Source organism: Anolis sagrei, chromosome 2 (genome assembly GCF_037176765.1).
Source record: "Anolis sagrei isolate rAnoSag1 chromosome 2, rAnoSag1.mat, whole genome shotgun sequence".
In the NCBI taxonomy this organism is placed as follows: Eukaryota; Metazoa; Chordata; class Lepidosauria; order Squamata; family Dactyloidae; genus Anolis; species Anolis sagrei.
Genome location: NC_090022.1, coordinates 230,015,057 through 230,034,974, shown reverse-complemented (window position 1 = coordinate 230,034,974; position 19,918 = coordinate 230,015,057). Strand labels below are relative to the sequence as shown.

Sequence of the window (19,918 nt, the reverse complement as noted above, 5' to 3'; positions counted from 1 at the left end):
CAGGGGAAATGCAATGCTGATGCTGATATTGTTAGTTTGAGCTAGCTATGGCATGGCTGAGAAATTCTTTTGAAACAATATAGTTTGCAGTGAAAGGGAAAAGTAAAAGTAAACATAGATTTAGAGTTGACAGTGTACCATTTTGATTCTAGACTCAGAGGGGGGAACATGTTGAAACTCTGTGGTCTTCATCGCTGCCTTACACTGGGGAGGATTGATGGTCATAGTCCAACAAAACGTGGCATATGTCAATTAGGCCTGTCGGTTTTAGTTCGTTAATTCGTTATTTCGTAATTAAATCGTTATTTTTACCATATCCGACGCGATATCAAAACATATTTTCAAACCCGGAAGGGTTTAAAAATATCGAAACAGCAGACCCATTTTTTTTACGAGCTTCAGCTCGTGTCGTTAATGGGATGGAGGCTGCTGAGTGCTGCTGGTGCCTGGGAGCCAATCCGGCGCTCCCAAGCACCCCAGCAGTGCACCGTGGCAGGAGCCGATTGGATGGCGCGCGCGGCCTCCGCGCGCCATCCGGCTCGGCTCCTGCGCCCTCCTCCTCCTCCTCCTCCTCTGAGTCCTGACACTTCCTGCAACACAGCTGGGAGGAGGAGGAGGGCGCAGGAGCCGAGCCGGATGGCGCGCGGAGGCCGGTTGTGAGCGCGCGCGCGCCATCCAATCGCTCCGGCGTGCGCCCTCCTCCCAGCTGTGTTGCAGGAAGTGTCAGGACTCAGAGGAGGAGGAGGAGGGCGCACGCCGGAGCGATTGGATGGCGCGCGCGCGCTCACAACCGGCCTCCGCGCGCCATCCGGCTCGGCTCCTGCGCCCTCCTCCTCCTCCTCCTCCTCTGAGTCCTGACACTTCCTGCAACACAGCTGGGAGGAGGAGGAGGGCGCAGGAGCCGAGCCGGATGGCGCGCGGAGGCCGGTTGTGAGCGCGCGCGCGCTATCCAATCGCTCCGGCGTGCGCCCTCCTCCCAGCTGTGTTGCAGGAAGTGTCAGGACTCAGAGGAGGAGGAGGAGGAGGAGGGCGCAGGAGCCGAGCCGGATGGCGCGCGCGCGCTTCCTGCAATATTCACACACTCACACACAGAGGAAAGTGGAGCGAGGAAGAGGCAGCAGCGCTTCAATAAATCCGAGCCAGGGAAAAGAAGACGTGTAAACGAGGCAGTTTTCAGGGCTGTATGTATGACATGTTCCAGAACCAGAAGCATTCTCTCCTGACATTTTGCCCACATCTATGGCAGGCATCCTCAGAGGTATGTTGGAAACTACTAGGCCTGTTTGATCAAGAAAAAATTTGTTTCTAAAATGTTTTGTAAATATTTACGAAATTTTGTAAATAACAAAACATTTTTTTGGAAAGTTTTGTAAATATTTTAAATATCGAAACAAAAAAACACCCCAATTACAAAACGATTTTAGAAACAAATTTTTTCTTGATCAAACAGGCCTAATGCCAATCTCTCTTATCCTTTTACATCTGTGTAAAGAATTACCATGGGGAAAGGGGTTAGATTTCTGCTATGAAACAGTTTGCATTTCTTAAGTATCTTTCCAAGTTTTGTATGTACCTCTTGCATTTTAAAATAACATATAAAGGCATCGTTGATAAAAATTCATAAGCAAGCCCTGAGAAATGACCTTTTCCTGAATTTCTGGTGTTTGTGAAACTGCTGTGGCAGAATTTGGGGACACAATGGCTACTCAGGGTAGATCTATACTGTAGAATTAATGCAATTTGACACAACTTTCACTGCCATGGTTCAATGCTATGGAATTTTGGGAATTATAGGTTAACGAGATATTTACTCTTATTTTCCAAAAAGTGCTGGGGCCTCACCAAACTAAACATCCCAGTATTCCACAGCATTGAGTCCTGGTAGCGAATTGGGTGTGAAACTGCATTAATTCTACATTGTAGATTTAACCTGTGGTCCATGGACCACCAGTGGTCCCCAAGAATGAAAATCTGGTCTGCGGCCTCACCATTACTACACCGTTGCCTCGAAACCACACAGCAACAAGGGTGACTAGTCTTGCAAAACCCTCTTACAGTACCAAGGCGATGGGGATGCCAGGAGGGGAGAGGCTGTCTACCCATGAAAGCTTACTACTACCACATCAGCTCTAGAGCAAGCAGATGGTGACTACTGGATGGTATATGTTTCTGTATTAGAAACTAGAGTTTATGTGGTCTATCCAGTGCAATTTTCTGAATCAGCATCCCAAATAACCAAGCCGAATCTAAAGTTGACCAAAAACTGATTCATAACCCATTTGGTACTAATATTGGAGAGTGGTCATTGGTCAAAGTGGTCCCTGGTCAAGTGGTCCCTAGTCAAAATAGGTTGGGTTACTATGCTCTTAGATATGTTTTTGTTGGAAAGGAACCCTTGTGTTCTTATTTCTTTAAAGGATTGAGCTGTATGCAAACAACATCCTGTTTCTTCATTTGCAGCTAATGGGTGAACTGGGGGCTGAATGACCATTAAGAAAACATCATGGACAAACTCTCTTTCTGTTTCATATTTTACATGATGCTCTAGGTAGACAGACTAAAAACAAAGCATTAATAAAAACAAAGCATCAGTATTAACTGGTGGGGTGACACTAGTGTACACTACACACAAAAGCAATCACAATATTCTTCCTTGGTCACATCTTCTTTTCCTGCCTAGAATGTGCTGATTTTACAGTTACAGAAGAACCCACATAACAGCAGGAATTAGGTTTTTATAGGTACTATAATAATGACCAGCCTATTAAACATCAAAGATTACCTCCTTCTTTCTTACTATGGTCTGAGAGATCTCTGAATTTAAAGTTATAAAAAAATAGACCAGGGAGAATGTCGTCACCCACATCAGTTAATTTTAATTTATGGATGGAGTTTTATATGATTAGTACTTGCATTTAATAATGGCTATTAGTGCAAATCTATGCTTAATGATGGCAAGAGAAGCGGGCCAACTCATTATTTAAGACAGTACTGTAGTTTAGTCTAAGAGGGAGTGTTTGAAAATTTGGCTGCAAAATAGGTAAGAAATACTGAAATGGGTTGGCTTTAAAAACACAATAAAGTCTGCAGTTAATAGAAATTCAAGTGGAAAATTCAATGCAATTGCAAAGGAGATGGATAAGGAGAGTTGGTGATAATGAGAAGAAACTATATGGAGTTGTGGAAGAAATGCGTCCAGACATTCAGACAAAACATTCATTCTGTTAATCCAGTGATGCAATTGAACTTCACTAGCCTTTCCATAACTTCATCACTCCTGTAAATTCACAGTAAGGTACAGAAGCCTGTAGCGTGGCTATCCTATCCTAGCCATTTCTACTACACACAACCTTTAAATGACTGAGATATAAATTACAGTGCCTAGAACAAATGCAGAATCCAAAAAGATGCTTTCTGAAACACAGTGGGTTTATTCAAGCAGGAAACTGTCACAATGTTCTTTTCAGATAGTAATGAGCATATCAAATGACTTACCCCAATATAAGTTACTGCTCAGACTAAACTAACATGTCATACTTTTATTTCAGTGCTCTGACCTGCCATCTTATTTGATTTCTTAAATAATATGCTATGTTTCACTTTGAATGCGATTGTCCTGCTTCTTGGCAGGGAGTTGGACTGGATGGCCCATGAGGTCTCTTCCAACTCAATGATTTTATGATTCTATGGTAATACGTTTTCTAATGCTGAGTAAAAATATCTAATACCTCCTCATACAATGTTTTCACCACACTGTCGGATGGCACCCAGGGTCAGCTCTACCCCCCAAAACTAAATGGCCACTGAATGGCCATAACACTATACTTACCATGTTGTTGCCCAACTGCTGGCTGCTGATGTCCTGGACCTCCAGATAAATATGTAGGGTGATTTCTTTTTTCTTTTTTCCAAGGAGTCTTACAACCAAATAAGACCTCAGTCTGTGGATACATCTATACTATAAAATCAATACAATTTGACAACACATTTGCTCAATGCTAAGAATCCTGGGAGTTGTACTTTTAAAAGGCCTTCTCTGCCAGATAGTGCTGGTGCTTCACCAGACTTATGTGATTCCATAGCACTAAGCCATGGCAATTACAGTGGTGTCAAACAGTATTCATTCTACAGTGTAGCTACACTCTTAGGATCTCATCACATGGGCTTTTAGCCCAATCCTAGGACTCTGCCAATATGCAGCTAGGAAGGAGCCTGCTGGAGCCTATCACATGGTGCAGGGCTACTTCTGGTGGAGCTTTGTGCTAGCTCCGTGCACACTGTGTCTTGGTAATATGCTAAGTGGCAGTCCTAAGAACACGGGTGACTACTCGTGTTCTCATTCACTAAGCTGGGGCCAGCATGGGATCAAGTCAAGGCCAGACAGATTTCAGCAATGGGTGGTAAGGGAGCAATGAGGGCACTGCCCAATGGATTTGCCATGCTGCACGATGGATGCCCATGATGTCCGCTGGCTTAAGGACTCCATGTGATGAGGCCCTAAGTCTGCAAAGCACTATAGTAGGGATCCTCGAACTAAGGCCCATGGCCCAGATACAACCTTCCAAGGTCATTTACCCGGCCCTCGCTCAGGGTCAACCTAGAGTCTGAAACATCTTGAAAGCACACAACAACAACAACAACAACAACAACAACAATCCTATCTCATCAGCAAAAGCAGGCCCACACTTCCCATTGAAATACTAATAAGTTTATATTTGTTAAAATGTTCTTCTTTTTAATTATTGTATTGCTTTAAAATGTGGGGGTTTTTTTTGCACTACAAATAAGATGTGTGCAGTGTGCATAGGAATTCATTCATGTTTTTTTTCAAAGTATAATCCGGCCATCCAACAATTTGAGGGACTGTGACCTGGCCCTCTGTTTAAAAAGTTTGAGGACCTCTGCACCATAGGATCAATATCTAGCTACCACATGTACAGCAATCCCACCTCTTTTGTGGGGGTTAGGAATGCAAGACCCTTGCAAATGTGGAAAAACCGAATTAAAAAACTATTTTTTTTAATTGACAGAACTTCTTCCTAGGAATCCTTTGGGTTTCCAGTGTGACACTATGGTCAACTTCTATTATCATCTATATTCTGACAAAGTTACTCAGAATATAACACTAACAAAATATTATTCTCCATTTGAAAAAAGAAAAATCAAAGAAAACAAAAGCTTTTCTATCATGTATCCTATAAAGTATGCACTAAATGCCATTACAGTAAAAGTTTTATTTGTCGTTCATCACTAAAGGACATAAACCAAAAAGCCTTTTTACAAAACCACTTTATCAATTTCAAACATCTTGATTTCTTAATAGAGTTTCTCATATATGAACTATCTGGAGAATGATATCCTTAAAGGTGGGCCTCCAGAAGAATGCATAGCTTAGAGGCAGGAATCAGATTAAAAATTAACAAGGAACATGAACCAAAACTATGTACAGCTGTAGCTTCATCTGTATTTTATCCATTGGGTTTAGAAAATGAAGAAACTATCTATGAATGTATGCATTTCCTATGGAGATAATACTTCTCTGGACGACAGTGAATTGCTGATAAAACCGTTCTTCGAAATGTGCTTTTGGGGGACCAAATTATATTATTTGGACATGAAATAAACTTAAAATCAAAGGCTATATTTTATAATATACCTGTTTGGCTTCCACTAATAAAATACATATATAAAAAGGAAGGTTTTGGTGGGTAGTGTACACTGTAAATGAGTGGAAATGCTGGCATGGTTTGAATGTGATCAAGTTCTTTTTCAGAACGTTTCTGGGGTTTGTTTTCAAGAGTGTGTTTAAAGCAAGAGCAATTTTGTGGTTGGAGTATAAAATTGTGAACAAATTCTCCATGGGAATCTATGGAAGGTCTGTGTGCTGGAAAAGTAATGTCTATATCCTTATGCAAACAGGTGTAATCCCACTAGGCTCTTTGCCCATAGTGGTGCATGTTTGGACTAAACTACTTGGGTCGTTTAGTGCTTATGAGAAAGCACTGTGAATGATTTCTAAAGGCAGTGTGCCGAAACTGCCTATGCTTTTGAAAATAACCTCCTCAGAACATGTGAAAAACTAATTTAGAAGTTTCCTTAAAGTGAACACAAATATGGTGCTTTCAAAAGAAATATCTGATTAGTTAAAATTGGGAATATGTCCCACTGAACATATATATATTATGGAAGTAGATTCCACTGAGTTCAGTGGGACATATTCCCAATTTATATATATATATATATATATATATATATATATATATATATATATATATATAGTGGAAGTAGATTCCACTATATGATTGTTTGTGTTGGTGGCATGCTAATGCAGGACTTCTTAAACTTTCCCCCTAAGGATTCCACTTGGTCTGAGAATTTTTTTACATGACTCTGGGTATATAGGTCCTCATTTGGACCCCATTTTGGTGTTAATTCCTTTTTGTCACAAGTTTATGGTTATTATTTTTGTATTATCCTGTTTATTTTTAAATTGTTGGTATTCGAGTTTGGGCACTGAATGTTTGCCTTTTTTGTGTGTAATCTGCCCTGAGTCCCCTTGGGGAGAGAGGGCAGTCTATCAATAAAGAAATGTTGTTGTTTTTGTTGTTGTTGTTGTTATATAAAATAGGCATAAAATCGAACATTTACCGATAACAAATCAGCATTTTCAAGGCTTGCTAAACAGTCTGATTTCCCTTTTTTATAAAGTACAACTGAAGCATCTTCTGCAGATCCACTGTAAACACTGCACAACAGATTTGTGTAAATGTCTAAAATAGCCACAATTTTATATTTAGAATACTTTTGTTATTGCCAAACTTTTCAGGACCCCAACAATGAGTTAAGAGGTCCCAAGTTGGGGTTGGGACTCACAGTTTGAAAAGCAGTGTCCTAATATATAGACCAAATGGCATAATTGTATACCGATGGTTAGTCTGTATCATGTTAAGAGAGTGCAGGAAAAGAATTATGGATTTAATTGATGCAGCAACTAGACCAACATCTTCTTTAATTGCATTTTCCCCAGATATGTTTATAAAGGTTTTTATGATCCATTAGTATATTCTAGGTCCAAGAAAAATTTCTAGAGGAAGTCATCCAGTAACTGGGCTACACTACTTCATGCTACAGGTCAGCATTCAGAAGAATGATTTTTTTAATAAAAAGAATGCAAGAATGAAGACTTATATTCCTATTAATCTTTTGAATAAACAGGTTCATGACACAACCAGTTTGTTGAAGCTAAGCCTATTTGGGTCTGGTCAATGCCTGGATGGATGCCGGCCTTTGAATCTCCACAATAGAAGAATGGTGGACTATAGGTACATTTGCCTGGTATATCTTGAAGATCCATGATTTCACCAAAATAATTAAATCTTTCTATCAATGCAGATCATACCTATTTCATACCACAGTTGCCACTAGAGGGTACAAAATTCCTGTAAATGGCTGGCTACTAAGCTTAATTACAAATCAGAAATGTTTAAATTACTTTTGATCACAAGCATAAACATTTCTGCCTAGCTGAATCACTATATTGTGACTGTCTTCAGTTCTCTTCTCTTCAGGGTTGTGGTAGTACAGCAGGTTAAATTGCTAGCTGTTGGAAATCTGCTGACCGGAAGGTTGGCAGTTCGAAGCCACAAGTCGGGGTGAGCTTCTGATTACAAGCCCAGCTTCTGCTAACCTTGCAGTTTGAAAGCATGCAATGCAGGTAGATCAATAGGTTCCCTTGGTTGGGAAGGTAAAAAAGGCACCCCATACAGATATGCAGATAGGACAGCAACACATGCTGGAGATGTCTATGGACAACAGGCTTCTTGGCATGGAAAAATGGAACAAGAGCACCTCCTCATGGCTGGAGTTGAGAATCACCTCCAGATGCCAGAGATGGAAAAAGGGGAAGGGCTTTGTGTCTGTGTTGTATGTTGTTGTTCACTGTGTATAAAAGACATTGAATGTTTGCCTCATTTTTGCATATTGCAATACACTCTAAGTCCCTCTGGGGAGATAAAGCGGAATATAAATAAAGTGTGTTATTATTTGGTATTTCCCCCATTTGGTATTGTATATTTTGGTTATATATATATATATATATATATATATATATATATATATATATATCTTCTGCTCCCTATCAGGAGGTGTGATTTGAAAAGTTCAGTCATTGTGCACATGATTCACTCATTTATATCAATGGAACTTCTTTCTGGGTAAATTTCTCTCTCTCTCTCTCTCAAAAAAAAAGGCTCTAGGTAGGAACAGGAGGCTATGAATTTCGTTGGCACCAAGAACTAAGCAATCAACATGCTTGATCCACTGAAGAAGACAGTGAGTGAAATAAAAAAAAAACACAAGGAAATGAGTACAGAGAAGAAAGTACAGAGAAGGAGGGGAGTAATTTTCCACATAATCATCAAATTGACCAGTACTGTAATAATATCTACATAAAGATTTATGAAGAGGTTCAATGAGTAGAGAGGAGGCGCCATGGGTTTAGGAGAATAAATCCCTTGGTTCCAAATAGCTTCAGTCTCACCAGACCCCTCAAATTGAAGGATCCTCTGAATGAAGGGGTATGTCTAAAGTAGAATGTGTGGGAAGACAGTGGAAAAACCAAAAGAGAATAATACAAGAGGACACCAAATGCCTACCACTGTCACAGCAATAAAATGACAAAGGAACTCACTACAACCCATCCCAGATAATAATATACTCTATTGTATATTATACAGAAATACACAATACCAATTGGGGAAAAACTAACAGAAAAAGAGAACTGAAGACAGTCACAGTGAACCCAATGGAGAGGAGACAACAGTCTTTCAGGCCTAAAGGGTCAAACTTTTTGTTTGGGCTATGGCTACTTGAAGGCTAAACAAACAAATCATTTCTCATTCTGTGCCATGCCAGGGCTTGATTTCCATTCTTCTCCAATTGCTTCCCCATCCCAGCACTTGAATTTCTTCCCAGCTCATCTTCTGAATTCTGCTGCACAGCAGCAGAGCTACGTGATTCATTTTTTCCAGTCCCAGTTCTTCTTTTCCTCACCCCCTTCCCCCTGTTTTACTGAGCTTGCTGGAGGAGGGGCTGCCCACGCTAATGAATTCTAAAGTTCTAAAATTACTTAACTCATTAGGGACATGATCATAACTCTGGGATGAAATCCTGCTTGTATGTTACAGCATCAGTTTTGGGTCGTTGCATTGGTTGGAATATTGTTCAGATAATAAAGCAGCCAAAAGCTCCCCATAAAACCTTCCTTGTAAGCTGCACAGCCCACACAACACGCCCATTTTTGTATTGATAGAGAGTGTGGGGATCATCAGCGATGCATCCAACTGTTTTCCTTGGTTGGGCGCACTGTAAGGACATAATCTCCAGTGAGGTCTCTGTCTGATTCAACTAAAAGAAAGTGACTGAACACATTGCTGCTAACCTCCTTGCTCTCAGACAACCTGGCTATACTTGAATGCATGTGTCTTTGAAAGGGAGAGGCTGCACTTGGGGTACGCATGCCACATTTAAGGATCGCATTGGGAGATATAGGTACAGATATGTAGCTTTATTTATTGTGTCAGAAGCGAATTGAGGATACAGTTATAATGTATTTAAGAACACAAAGTTAAAAACTTGGTATGATGCTAAATATCCTTTCACCAGAAGCTGACCACTTGGAGTGCCTCTGGTGTCCTACAATTAAAAGGGAGACATCCCCGACAAACATGAATTGATTCACCCTCTGAGGTAATGGTTTGGATGAAGAATAACAAACTTAAACTGAATCTGGACAAAATGGAGGTCCTCTTTGTAAAAGGTTCTAATATGGGTTTGTAGTCATGCCAACCAGTTCTGAATAGAGTTACATTCTCTTTTGAGATGCTTCTGAATCCATAGCTCTAAATGATAGGCCAGATAGTTGTGGTAGACAGGAATACTTACTATCAGTTTCAGAAACTGTAGCACTCAAGATGCTGTTAGTTTTCAGACTCCATTATCCCTCATCTTTCCAGGTTACCATGGCTAGGAGTTGCAATATATCTTGAAAGCATCCAATACATCTGGAAAGCACAAAATGGAGGAAATCTTATAAATTTCCTTTTAAATAACAGATAGATTAGAGTTTTGCTCAAAATGATTTGCAAATCTGTTTATATTGGGGTTTTGTTGTTGTTGCAGAAAATTGTGGGGGTTTTTTACATGAAAAATCTCTAACAGAGTTCTATTTTTTGTTTTGTTTTCTTTGTTTCTTGAATAACAGCTTTTCTGAATTTGAAATGATCCCTAGAGAAAATCCATCTGTGCCTCTCTATTAAACTGGCATACTTTCAAGAATGTGTTTTTCCTTTACAATGCAAACTAGTCCCTCGCTAGAAAAGAAACTGCTCAGAGTTCAAAAGTCTAACCCTGGCTCTGTCTAATGCTCCAGAATTGGTACTGTAGATCATGGAAATTTATGTTGGATGAGAGCAGCAAGGGGAGTATCCATCATTGCCACAAAGGCATATTCTTCTTTGCAAACCTCATCCATTTCTAAGCCAAGCACATATTAACTGAAGACATTTTGGAAACCACAGAAAACAATTTTTCAATGTGATATATGAAACATAAACATGCTGGACAAATGAATTGCTGCAGATCTTAAATTCGTTCAGTTTAGCAATACTTTCTTCTTCAGACTTTATGTGGGTCTATTGTTCAGACATTGAAAAATGCAATAGGAATGGACAATATTAACTAGCATAATTCCATGTCAGCTGTATTGTGTTTTTTATTGAGTAGGTAAGTTCTGTCATCAAATCCCCTGCAAACAATCCATAGCAGTAATATACTAAAATCAAAGGTTTGGATCACAAGAACTACTTTTATGATCTTGTCACACACGCCATCGAAGGTGTCCTGGATCATTTTGTCCCACTTCCAGTCTTGCAAGGGGTGTGGGGGCTCATTACCCACTCTCTCTTTTGCCATTGCTTCCCCCTTCCTCATCACATGGGGGGAAGCCCTTTTTCAGCAGCTCAAGACATCTTTCCTTATGGAAAGATGGGGAGTCTGCCATAGCCCGCCGTTGCTATATTTTCAGCGGCAGGAGCACTTCAGCCCCAGAGTCAAATACTTCCTGTACCCACTGATGAAGAGTCTTTTGAAGGGTTTGATAGGGATGATGGGTTTGGCAATGAAGCAAATTCTATGATGTGCTGGGAGTGGCACTGATGGAGTTGGGGATGAGATGGATTGGACAAAAGTAGCAGAAGTGAGAGAAGTGTGTGAGGACCCTACAAGTAGTGACACATTCAGAGGGTTTGCTAGGGATGAAACTTGGAGGGAGGTTGATTCATCTACTGTTTGGGGAGATGTAAGTAGAAGCAGGAGAAGGACCTCTTGGCAGGCAAGGCAAAGAGCAGCTCGGGCAGCACAACTGGCTGTTGAGCATGGGGTGTTGTCTGATTCTAGTTTGGAGAGAATGCAGGAGCAGCTGAGGATGGGGCGTTGTCTCATTGCAGCTCAGAAGAAAGCTTGTAATATAAGGTGGGTTGGTTGCAATGGGGACTTTGCGACTGGCAAAGTGTTTGCTGGGTTGCCTGCTACGCTGGGTTGTGATTCCTGAACTTTGTGGACCCTCTGCTACTGCTTTGGCTTGGACCTTGCATTTTCCCCTAGGGCATCCAGACAATGCTTCAGGGAAAAAAATGCTTTCAGAAAACCCTGCTTTGTGCTGAGGAAAAATGTCTGTTGGAAAGACCTGGGCCTTTCAGAAGACCTTTCCAGGTGCGGGGGCTGTGTAGATGGACCAGAGATTGCACCGCACAACTTCCCCAAACCCCTTTAAAAGCCTTTAAAAAAGAAAATAACTCATCCTGCTGCCATTTCCCCTTCTCCGGAGATCTCCTGGATCTTACCAATTACGCGCTGAGAAGAAGGAGAGGAGGAAAATCACTCCTGCCCACTTTCTCTTGGCGCATCATTGGTACAACCTAGGCAAGCCCACACTGCCATATATTCCAGTTTAAAGCAGAATATGTGAATATATTTTATTCAGTTGTGTGGGAGGGGCCTAAGATGTCAATATGAGATTCTGTAAAATAGAGAAATAAGGCCCAGACATGCTTCTTGGAAACCGAACCAAGGAATAATGGGATCCCCGGGGGAACAATTGCACCCCAGTTTGAAAAGAGGACTTGTGTTAAGACAAGCAAATATTTACAACTTAAATTTTGTAAGTAGTGCATAGCAGCAGGAATATTGATTTAAAGGATTATGCACCCTGATGAAGCTTCAAATAACATCCTACTGGGAAAAGCCCAGCATTGAGCGCTCAAGCCAAAACATGCAGAACATCCATCACAGAGATGCCACTGCATTAGGGATAACACTTCTGGTCTTAATTAAAGGTGCCAATAATGACATTTAAAGCCTCAAATGACTTTGAACCTTGTTATTGATGGGAACATCTCTTTCTTAATCTATCTGCCCAAGGTTTGCTGGAGTGACATATCCTCTGTGTTTCACAAGTGAAGCCAAGATATTACATGAGCAGCAGAAAAGAGCAAATGCCATCTGATCCCAATAAGAATCCACACCGGTGATTCTGCAGCAATGTCTGTAAATAACTACAGCAAGATCATGTGTGAAACTCTACATTCTGTAAAAGAAACACAAGCTTTTTTGACCTGACATTCATTTTTCAAACTTAAATTCCTATCTGGCAGTGTAAATTCTTCTTTTCCCAATCTGAGACTAGGTCAAGGGTGTGAAGGAATAACTCATCACTCCTGAATTCCTTCCCATTTTTGAGTTGGCTTGCTTGGTTCTTAGTATGAAGTAGACATCATGCTTAATTTCAGTTAATATTCTGTTTTTGGTTATGAGATTCATGGCTGTAGTACATTTCATACCATGCACCACCTTGAGGAGGAGAGCCAGGATTTTGGAGCAGAGTTGAAGTGAGTGGGAAGGCCTGTCAAAGGGCTGGCAGAGACACAGTCTGGTCCATTCAAGGCAACAGCTGCAGATCAGGAGGAAGAGGCAGAAGCACTTTACCCTCTTGAACAAAGTAAATAAAGTGTTGGGAGCAAAAGGTCAAGCAATGCCCTGATCCACTTTAAACAGAGGATACCAAAATGGCTGATTAAGAACTAGCTATAAATTAGCTCAGTCCTGGTCATTCTGTTGCTGAAGAACAGCAGCTTCCAAACTTCTGTGCAAGTCTGTCTGATGTCTCTAGCTGTCTGGCCCTATGACCTTTGGTCCTTACTTTTGGCTTAAACTTTTTGGTAACTTCCCATTTGGCTTTGGATTCTGTTTTGGATTGTTTTCACCCTTTGAACTTTGCAGTCTGGACCATGCTTCTGTTTGTAAATACATGTGAACCTTGGGACTGGTCTTCCCTTGCCAGTTATTGATAACAATAGGTGTGCTCACATGGGCATTCACCATCTTCGAATAGATCATTCACATGGAAGCATCAACGCTTACACCCATGCAAGGTGTGTGTGTGTTGATGTTGCACTGATGGGGAGATCCCCCTTCCCCAACCAAGAAGCTTCCTATCTGTGCAGTTGTATGCTCTATATGCGAAGGAAATGCTGTGGCTTTCCAGATGTGCTAAGTCTGCCATTTTCAGCATACTTCTCTATTCTCTGTGCTCTCTAGGGGATCTGGAACTGAAGCTCAGCAACAACTGGTGGAAGCATGCTCATTATTCTAATACATGCCAATAGTCAAACAAGGCTGTCTGATGTATAGGAAATGATGGATAGAATATTGGATAGAAGAAAGGGGAATATCTTGGAAAAGGGAAAGGCTAACTTAACTTTTTAAAAAGCTGTAGCTCCATTTCATAAGTCACCTTGAATTCAAAGTGGGAGAAAAGAGATATAAAAATAATAATGAGTAACCTGCTGGGGATGTTGTAGCTGGAGATTCTAAATGGAGTAGGGAACTGGACTTCATGGCTATAAGGGCCCCACCCAATTCTATTATTCTTTCTATAACCATATTTTTCTGCTCTCAATTTTTTCATATGTTGTATACAGCTGTCCACAATATATTGGAGAAGTAGGTCACTTCTAGAAATACATTTGAATATCTTTAACAACCTCATTATATGGGGCTAGAAGTAGTGGCATATGCCAGTTTAGCCCTGGCCACCCATATACAATGTTGTGCCAGCTCTGTGGGTGAAGGAGTGTGGAACCGGCATGCCGCCGAAATCTATGGGTGAAAGCTATGTGCTCATGCTTCCTCCCATGTGATTGTCCTCCAAGTCATGTAGTTGATGGGAAATGTCGGGCGCAGGATTCCCTACGCCTTGCAGTGAAGTGGAGCGCTGTCATCTCCTGCCGCCAGCTGTCTGATGAGGTCGTTAATGGAGGTATAGTGTTAAATTCAAGTGCATGTAATTAATAGCATTCCAGTTCAAATTTGCAGCTTGATTATTTACTTATCGTATCAGGAGTGAACCAAACAGTTGAATTTTTTTTAAAAAAAAAAACCATCTCAAAGCCCTCTGCTTGAACGGTGATGGCATGATCATCAGCATAGATGCAACTTGATAATGGGTCATCACTAGCCACCTCATCACACTGAGGCAAATTACCCCTTTGCAGCACTTTGGGGATGGGGCTTGCCTGTTGAGTCCTGGTCTGAGGAGAAGGGGGGCCCTTTGCTGATGGGGTGTAGTGCTCCTGTATTGTAGCCTGTATTGGAGCCCTCCACTCTTGTAGTGTTCCTGTGTAAACCCTGAAATTAAAGGCTTTTGTTAGTTTTCTATCTAAAATGCAAAATAGTTGTTTGAACTATTATTTTTTAGGTTTCCATTCTATGGAGGAAGATGCTGGTGAGCAGTTGTTTTAATAATGAAAGTATGTAGGGAACTGATCTTAAGGTTTTATTGTGAAAGAGAAAAAGTATGTTCCACAAAATACAATGAAAAAAGCAATCACAAAACAATGTTTTACATATTATGTCCCTTTAGCTCCAAGTTTTTTTATTGACTTGTAAAATACCTCGAAGACTGAGGCATGAGACATCTGAACATGCTATGAGTCACGAGGGACAAGAATTTTCTAACTCTCAACAAAAAGACCACAAATGCATTTCCATTCTTACATAGTAAATGTGAATAACAAAATCTATTAGAGCAAATGCAAACCCGCTGAAGCAGGCTTTCATATGCAGAAGAGAGCTTAGTCAGCACCCAAGAGAACATCAGGATTGATTTCAACCCAACATACTTTCTTCTCTCTTCTAATCAATACCATTCTAGGGTAAGTTGGGCAGAATTATTATTTGATTTCATGATCAAAAGACAGTAACATTATGTGACTATATCACGAGTTTAGTATTTGCGCAGTGTGGTTCATAAAGTGAGCCAAATTTTCTTATCAGCTTTATTTGACTAATCTGACTGATCCAATCACATATCAAAATTCCAGTCTGATTCAAGCTGTTTTCTAATTAAGATTTTCATAGACAGTTACCCAATTGCAATAGTGGAACAAATCTAAAAAGCAACTGAACTGTAGCAAAGTACAAAATCAGATTAGTTGAGTCAATGACCATTAGTCAGAAGACAAATGAGGATATTCTGAATGATAATCAAATATGAACCTGAAATGTAAATGCTGTAGGAGTTGGAGCCATTAACTTTGCAAAGACCCATGGCGGCTTCCAAAATAAGCTGTACATGAAAGTGTTTCCTTAGGGGTGGGGTGCAGGAATTGGTTGAGCCAATTCTTTAGTACAAACTCACCGTAGTAAGGGAATCTTGCACTTGTGGAGTACAAGCTGAAAGGAGCAAATCGATCCAGAATGGAGTGGCTGTAAAAAAAGAAAAAAAAGAAAAAAAAGAAAAAGTCCAATGCCATGTCTTATGCCCTGCACTCCCCATGTGTGCTTCCTAACTAATTAAATTCCATTTATTTCCTGGAGTGAAAAGTATTGTACATTACTTTCTCCACATTATCCCACCCTGTCCGCATTTTTATCCAAATTATATTTCTATGAAATAGGTTAAGTTTAAAATGTTATGTTATAGGAAAACTGTGATGCAAGCAAATTATAACATGTCTTTATTTATTCATTTATTTAAGGTATTTTTCCTAACTCTTCAGCCACAAAGGCTCCAAGCTTTTGACAAGTAGTTAATTTGCCGTACAATCTAATAAAGATGCAATAAATAAGACACAATGAAGCTGGGATGGGTATGAACTCAGGTGTCATCCAGTGACATGGATCTGAGAGAAAAACATACTTTTATTCATTTTTTTCTTTATTCGGGCTTTCCTAAATGCAATGGTCCTATGGTTTCTGCAATCCCTGCTATCAATTTTCTTTGGAAATGGAATGCATATTGAGCATTTCCAATCTGTGGGCCATTCTTTTGCTTTCCATATTGACTGACAGATTTTGGTTTAAAATTTAAGTGGTTCTTTCTCTGTTGCTTGAAGCAGTTCTATTGGTGAGCCATATGTTCCTAGGAATTTATTTCTCCCAAGTGCTTTGAGTGCGGCATCCATTTCCTGTTGTGTGGTATGTGGCTGTAAAAAGGGAGCAGATTCGTCATCCCTATGGCAGCAGATCCACTGGCCACTCCTGTGTCAGAATACCATTTGCTAGGAAACATGAGTAGATGAGTCTCTTATATTCATGCCCTGGCTGTGGGTTGCTCATAAGCATCCATTGGCCAGCTTGGAAACAGAATGCTAAACTAGATTTGCTTTCAGTCTTATCCAGTTATAATGTTACCACCTCTTCATTATTGCCCTAGTCTGCAATTAGCCAATACCCATAGCCAAACTGTTTTTTACTACCCCTTTCACTGTGTATAGAAGACCCCTGCTATGGACTGGGATTTTTTTCCAGGACACCAAAAGCTGTGGATGTTCAAGTCCCATAATATATAATAGTGTAGTAAAGTAGCATCCCTTATATAAAATGACAAACAACTGAAAATGAGTCTTGCAGCCTCTTCATAAGGCAATTGCTGGAGAAAGGGAGGGTGCACTGGGTGGCTCGTGGTGCCCTGTGCATCCTCCCTCTTCCCCTCATCACATGGAGAGGGTGCTTTGGCACCTTTTCCCTCCTCTCATTGGATGACAGAAAGGGCAGTAATGCACGTTGTTCCATGGCTCTTTCTACCCTCACATGACAAAAAGGGGAGGAAAGTGTAGTAGGTAGCTCCAACACATTTCAGCACTTCTTTACTTTGGGAGGAATGTGGATGGCCTGTCGTGCATCTTGTGATGGCACATGGCAGGCCCCGTCCTTGCAGCAAAAATGCCCAGTGTGAAGAGGTCCTTGGGGAGATCGTAAAGATCTGTGAAACACTGGAGACTACAACAAGGTATACAAACACATCAGCATGGCGCTTAGCATATACCAAAATCAAGGTTTATTTGTGGGAATTTCCCCCCAAATATTTTTAAGTTGAGCTTGGTTGACTCATGGATGCAGAAACCATGGATATAGAGATCCAACTGTTGTGTAGATAATTGTCTCTGCAAACCTTCTCCCAACAACTGAGACTCAAGACAACAGAGAATAGTAGCATCAAAGGAGAGCAGTTAAAAGATAAATGATACATTTAGAAACAGAATTAAAATACATATATACAAAGAGAATGGCAACAACCAACCATTAAAGTTGCCTTCAGTAGGAATGCCTCTCAAATTCCAAATGCTTGCATACATAAAAAGGATGTTTCAAAAACAGGGAGAAGATCTCCCTTAGTAGGGGGTTGAAAAGTCTGGCTGTTGTTGTTCTACAGCAATTTATGTTCTGTAATTTGTAATTTGTGCCAAGCTGAAACCTTCAACTGAGTGCAGATGAGATTTTCAGCCATTCTGCGGTCTCTACTTTTCTAACAATGGCTATTCTGTTCTGAGCTTTGTGTGCTTCCTGTCTTCCAAAAACAGGTATTTCCTGAGAGAAGGGCAACAAGAGAATGAGCTGACAAGGATCACCTTCTGTGTTCTGCACTCACTCACTCACTCATTCATTCATCCCTCCTCTTTCTGTCCCCAGGAATCAATGATGCAGATAAAAGGAAAGAAATATTAGCAAAACAGAAATTCTTGGCTAACAATGAAGACGGTTGTTTCACCAAAGAAGGCTTTGTAGCCAACTACACACAGGAGTGAAGACAATGGCATGGCATTATCTAATCATAAATTATCTTCTTTTTTGAACAAAAAAGTTATGGATATTCATATAACCATAGCATTGAAAAGCTGCTAAAAATCCTTGCTTGCTGGCTGATGCAATCCAAAGAATTATTATGTCTATTATTGTTTGAGCACCTGCGTAGTCAGTGTGAGGTCTTGCTTTGTAGGAGAAACTTCAGGGAAAAGAAAATAGGTTCATCAGATTGGATCCTTACATGACATTCTTACACAATCAAAAGAGAAGGTATGATGGAATTTGGTTGTCAGCCAAATGTATATATGTTTTTAATTACCCCTTTTCCTGCTGTTTGAACCCACATATAATTGCTTTGCATAATTACTCAGGATAGGTGGGCTGCAAATCAACATACTGTAAATCTTTCTCCAGATAAATAAATGTCTCTCCCAGAAGGCAAATAGGGAAATCTAGTGCCACTTGTTGATGAAGTGGTATCTTTTCATGTCTGTGAAGAATTGTTACCATATGGAGGGAATATTGTTAGAGAAGTAAATTACAAATTAGGTATAGGATTAAGGAGAGAGATTGAGGGCTCTTCCAGAAGGGAGGAAAAGCCTCTGAGTATTGAGAGTTCCCATTTACAGTATTTTTTGTTTTGATTATACTTGCATACTCCAAGTCTTGAATACATTTTTTTCTTAAAATATCCCAGGTTTCCCTTTTACTTTCCTGTTCTGCCACTGACCATTCCTACCATTTCATCACATCGCTTTGGGAAGCACCCTAGGATGCTTCTAAGACACTTCCTGAATGCCATCACACAACATAAGGCTACTTCCGGTGGGGCCCCATAGAGGAAGTGTCCTGGCAGTGTGCTAAGATGCTTTGCAGGGAACACAGGAGGCTTCCCATGTTCTCACTCAATAGAATGGGGGGAGCCAGGTGGCAATGGTCCCCTCCCCCAATGGGATAAGGCAAGGGGCATGGGGCAGCCATTTTCCCCCGCTGCCTGTCAGGTTCGCCATGCTGTGTGGTGAAACCCTTGCTGCTGCCCATCTTATTGGCCTCAATTTGATGAGGTCCTACATTCAGGCAACATTCAGAAAGTGATTTTTACCCATTTCTACTGAGCCGTCATTTATTATTATTTAGAAGTTTAAGCAAAGTGCTAAAGTGCTTTAGTAATATTTGAAAAATTAGGATTTTTTTTTAAAAAAAAAATGGTGCAAGCATTCCTTTTTACCTTGCTTGATCTCCTTTGAAACTATCTCCTGAAAACAATAGCTGTGCTTTCTGGCAGAAATCAACTAAGCAAGTTTTGGGGAAATACAAATAGCCAAGGTGAGATACATTTCATTTTAGAAAATAATGGGTTGACAAATATGGGAAATAGGAATGAAAACCCCTTGGTTTTTTGTTTTTTGTTTTAAAAAACAAACAAACTTTACACCACTCTTAACTGCCATTTTGCAATGCTATGGAGTCCTGATATTTGCAATTTTCTAAGGTCTTTATCCTTCTCTGCCAAAGAGTGCTGGAATCCCACCAAACAACAAATCCCATGATTCCATACCATTCAGCAATGGTAGTTAAAGTAGTATCAATCTGCATTAATTCTACTGTGTAGAATAGACGCACCTTGATTTACATCTGCTGCTCTTATTCTTGCTCTTACGTTATTTGTAATATTTGTTATTGTTAGCTGCTTCCATCAGTTTGTTAAGTGAATGTTAAGTGAGGTATAATTTTTAATAGCCCCAGGAAATTAAAAATACCAGTTTTGAAAAGAGAC

At 40.4% G+C, this 19,918-nt stretch overlaps 1 long non-coding RNA gene across 1 annotated transcript in view; it reads left to right on the top strand.

Moving 5' to 3' along the window:
* The first annotated feature begins 15,125 nt into the window (after positions 1 to 15,125).
* Positions 15,126 to 19,918, top strand: part of LOC137096131 (uncharacterized) — a 105,499-nt gene continuing 100,706 nt past the window's right edge. The window contains exons 1-2 of the long non-coding RNA XR_010909316.1: positions 15,126 to 15,269; positions 18,028 to 18,411. This is a non-coding gene — a long non-coding RNA (uncharacterized lncRNA). The remainder of the gene's footprint in view (positions 15,270 to 18,027; positions 18,412 to 19,918) is intronic.